We start from the raw sequence: 5,056 nt of genomic DNA on the forward strand, positions 1-5,056 counted from the left end.
TTTGGACCGGAGTATGAGCCTTTCATGTTTGTGTAGACGACGAAGCCCGATATTGGTGGATACTGGTCCGCCAAATTGGGAGCCCAAGGTTCTTTTGAGAACGAATCCATCCTAAATGATTTGGATGAGGCCTTGGGTCAGGTGGGCGAAGTGCAGAGGAACTATAATCAGATTCCTGGTTCAATTCATGCCCAAAAGGGGAAGACGGAGCTCCTTTCGGTGAGTTTCTTTAGAAAGGATGCAGACAATACTAGTTCCTTAATCCATTTTGCCTTTTGATTGAATCGTTTGTTTTTGGACAGTTGTATGCTCGCCTACGTACCATGGAAACTGAGCTCCTTCAGAATGTGGCGGATAAGGCAACTATCGAGAGGCTAGAGAAAGAGATAGTGGAAGCCAATTCCACTATCGCTTCTATTAATGCAGGTCTTGCTTCCGCGAATGCAAACCTTGCTTCCGCCACAGCCGCCCTAGTTCTCAGGGATGAGGAAATTAAGAGGTTAAAGGCAAAGATTGTGTCTGATGCCAAAAGCCATGAAGACGCCCTTGGAGAAGCTGAATACATGGCGGGTGAATAAGCCTTTTATTATGGCGAGATGCTTATGGCGTACTTCTCCTTGGCGCATCCTGAGACTAACTTCACCGATCCGCAATTCGCCGTCCCCGAACCAGTAGATGTGGTGAAGTTCAATAAAATGTTAGACGCTAAGGAGTACCTCCATGATTACGTTCGGAGATGGATGAATGGGCCTGTGGAAGAAACCAAACCCTCTACTACGGTCTTGGCGGATGAGCTTGAAGAAGTGCCCCTCAAGGCGGATGCAGAACCAATTCCTGATCAGGTTCTTCCCCTTGGTCCCACATCTTCGGTGGATAAGGAGGTATCTCTTGATGGCGTGTCTGCGTATGTGGAGAAGGAGGATCCCCAAGCAAGCTCTGTGGGCGAAGAAAGCGCAAAGGAGGATGCTCCTATTGTTGTTTAGCTTGCTTTTATTTGTGACATTGTAAAAACATTTTTAAGTACAATTTGTTTTGATCCTTTATGGAAGCTATGTTATTTTACCTTTACGTTTGCGTAAGGAAATATATAGGCATCTAGGATTTGAAGTAGGTGGCCAGCCATACTCCATTTTATGAACCTTTGTGAAGGTTAGAAGCTGTTCTATTCCTTCTAGAGGAAGTAAAGCTGCCCAGGGGATCAATTTGCTACCTATCTTTGAGGTGAAATGATCCGCCCGTAGGACTTGTGAATCCTTCTTTGGAAAGGATAAGAGAGTGTAAAGACCTTGCGTCCAAGGATCGTTTTAACTCTATTGGAGATTGAGATCCACTCACAAGATTGATCTTCTTATGTTTTTAAAGGCATTGAGGACGTATCTCTAAGATAGCGATACATTGTAAATGTGGAGAGCGTTGGATGCCCCCCTCTTTTTAAGACTGGAATATTGATATTGCTGCAGTAAACAATAAAAAGAACACAGATAATATGATGTTTATTAAGGGGAGAAATGCCTTAATACAGCAAGTAGGTCTTATAGGTGAGCCTCATTAAAACCTTTAATAAGAAAAACCACATGGGAAAAAGCTTATTAAAGGAAAAAGAGTACTCAAGACCGTATATACACTTCATTTTCTGACAAAATATTTGCGGAGATTTTGGAGGTTCCATGTGCATGGCAATGTATTGCCCTCGATGTCCTGTATTTTAAATGTGGCAGATCCAATCTTGTCCACTATCTGATATGGACCTGTCCAGTTGAGTCCTAACTTGCCCTTGCCTTCTCGAGATTGGACTTTATCAGCTTTACGGAGCACAAGATCTCCCACATTTAGATCCACAAGCTTGACATTTTTATCATGGTAAGCCGCAATCCGCTGTTTGTATGCTGCCATGCGCACATAGGATTGATCCCTGCGATCTTCTATCTGATCTAAGTGCTCCCTTAGTCGTTTGTCGTTGTCCTCTTCACAATAAAAGGCCACTCGATCACTGGGGACCTGTATTTCGACTGGAATAACGACTTCAACGCTATGAGAAAGGGCGAATGGTGTTTCCCCCGTAGCCGTCCTCGGGGTGGTGCGATAAGCCCATAAAACACTTGTCATCTGATCCGCCCACTTCTTATCATGCTCTCCCAATCTCTTCTTTATCCCCTTCACGATCGTCCGATTGGTAACTTCAGTCATTCCATTGGACTGGGGATAATAAACGGAGGCGAATCTGTTCAGGATGCCCAACCCCTCACAGAAAGCCTTGAATTCTCCACAGTTGAACTGTGTTCCATTATCGGTGATGATGGTATGTGGAACACCGTATCTTCCTACGATGTTGTCTTTGACGAATTCCACCATTCGTTCTGCAGTAATGGAGGAAACAGCTTCGGCTTCTACCCATTTGGTGAAATGGTCCACTGCCACTACCACGTACCTTCTCTGCCGGCGAGTCGGAGGAAATGGGCCGATAATGTCTATTCCCCAGAGGGCGAATGGACGTCCTTCTATGATTGGCCTCTGAATGTGTTTGGTAGTATGTGATTCATTCGCATGAATCTGACAATTGTGACAAGATTCTACCAATTTTTGGGCATCCAATTCAGCCGTGGGCCAGTAGAAACCTGCTAACCTGGACTTTTTCAAGATGGTGGTGGATGCTTCATGTGCCCCACATGATCCCTCATGTAGCTCCTTGAGGATTTGTTGTCCTTCTTCCGACAGAATGCACTTCAACCAAGGATGACTAAAGGACTTTCTGTAAAGGCAGTCATTGATCACGGAGAAATAAGCCGCTCTCCTAACTATCTACCGTGCCTCTTCTTTGTCCTCAGGTAAGGTTCCATTCAGCAGATATTGGCGGATGACTGATCTCCAATCATCTTCCACTGTTGTGAGTTGAGAAACTTCCTCTGAGGCGAATGCTGGAGCTATTTTAACTTCGAAGGGACAATCCGGATCCGTCCAGTTCTCCTCATAAGAGGCCATTTTGGCCAAATTATCCGCCTCTGTGTTGGACTCCCTCGGTACGTGAATCAGTTCCCATTTAGTTTCCTTAGCTTCAAGGTGATCCAGCAACTTTTTGACTTTCGCTACGTATTTGGCCAGAACCTCGTCTTTCACCTCGTAATTCTTGATTACTTGGTTGACCATTAGTTTAGAGTCGCTATAGATCACGATCCGCTCCGGAGTGATTTCTTTGAGTAGGCGTAATCCCAATATCAGAGCTTCATATTCAGCAGCATTATTAGTGGCATGGAAATTTAATTTTGCTGCGTATCATAATTTTATGAAATGGGGACCCTTGATCACAACGCCTACGCCAGCTCCATCCGCCGAGGAGGCACCATCGGTGTACATTGACCATTCCTCTATCGGAGGCTTGGGATGATCTATCCCTTCGTCAGTGAATTCATTCACGAAGTCTGCCAGGACCTGACTCTTTAAAGCTGACCTGCTTTCATACCTCACATCGAATTTGCCCAGGCGGATTGCCCATTCCATTAGCCTTCCCGAAGTGTCTGGTTTTTGCAACACCTTTCTCATTGGTATATTTGTTCGAACCACTATAGTATGCGCCTGAAAATATGGCCTAAGGCGGATTGCCGTGGTTACAACAGCCAGTGCCATTTTATCAAGCTTTGAATACCTGGTTTCGGTGTCTTTCAGAACCTTGCTCACGTAATAAATCGGAAACTGCTGGCCATCCTCTTCTCGTATCATGACCGTGCATACGGCTTTGTCCGTAACCGATACATACATGTAGAGGTCTTCTCCCTTCAAAGGTCGACTCATCATGGGTGGCTCCGTGAGGAACCGCTTGATTCCTTCGAAGGCTCTTTCACAATCCTCATTCCACTCGAATGCCTTTTCCTTCTTAATGACTTCGTAAAAGGGCTGGCATCTGCGGGCTGAACAAGAGATAAACCTGCCCAAGGCTATGATACGCCCGTTAAGGCGTTGTACTTCTCTGATATTCTGCGGTGCTTGCATTTCCAGAACCGCCTTAACTTTGTCAGGATTTGGACTAACTCCTTTTTCGCTGATCATGAACCCTAAGAATTTTCCATATGTTGCCCCGAAAGTGCACTTCTCTGGGTTCAACTTAATGTTGTGGCATCGGAGTACGTCCAGTACCTCCTTTATATCATCCGCATGCTTTTCTATGGTCGTACTTTTGATGATCATATCATCTACATAGATAGAATAGTTACCCCTTTTACTATCTGCGAATATCTTGTTCATTATCCTCTGATAAGTTGCACCTGCGTTCTTAAGCCCAAAGGGCATAACTTTGAAACAATAAGTGGCTTGGTGTGTTACGAACGAGGTCTTGATTCTATCCGAGGGCTCCATAGGGATCTGATGATAACTTGACTTCACATCAGTAAAGGAGTACATTGCGTGACCGGCAGTTCCATCTACAAGCATATCAATACATGGCAAAGGATAGTTGTCTTTGGGGCAAGCTTTATTGAGATCTGTAAAGTCAATGCACATGCGGTAAGATCCGCCAGCTTTTTTCACCAAAACGACGTTCGCCAACCACTGAGTGTAAAGCACCTCCTCAATGGCATCCGCCTTCTGGAGCTTGGCGATCTCTTCCTCTATCACCTTCTGCCTTTCCGGGCCATGATTTCTCCGCTTCTGAGCCACAGGAACTGCATCCTTATCAATGTTGAGCTTGTGAGTGATTACGTCTGGGCTGATTCCGGGGAGAATTCCATCCTTCCATACGAAGACATCTTCTGCCTCGTGGAGCACTTTGGTGATTGCATTTTTAATTTCATCTTTGAGCCCTTTGGCCATTCGCACTTGCTTTTCATCCATCATAAGGTACATTTCGGTCTCGCCCAAGGCCATCGTTACGCGTTCCTCCTCATCTTCCTCCTTAGATTGAGGGCGAATCATTAGTGATGCCGAATACGTCTCTTGGGCCACCTTTTGGCTACCTTTGATCATTACACCTCCCTTGGCCGTGGGAATGTAAAGTGTTAAGTGGCGAATGGAGATAAGAGCTGCAACTTCGGAGATAAAAGGCCGTCCGAGGATGATATTGTAAGCT

Source organism: Euphorbia lathyris, chromosome 7 (assembly GCF_963576675.1).
Source record: "Euphorbia lathyris chromosome 7, ddEupLath1.1, whole genome shotgun sequence".
In the NCBI taxonomy this organism is placed as follows: domain Eukaryota; kingdom Viridiplantae; phylum Streptophyta; class Magnoliopsida; order Malpighiales; family Euphorbiaceae; genus Euphorbia; species Euphorbia lathyris.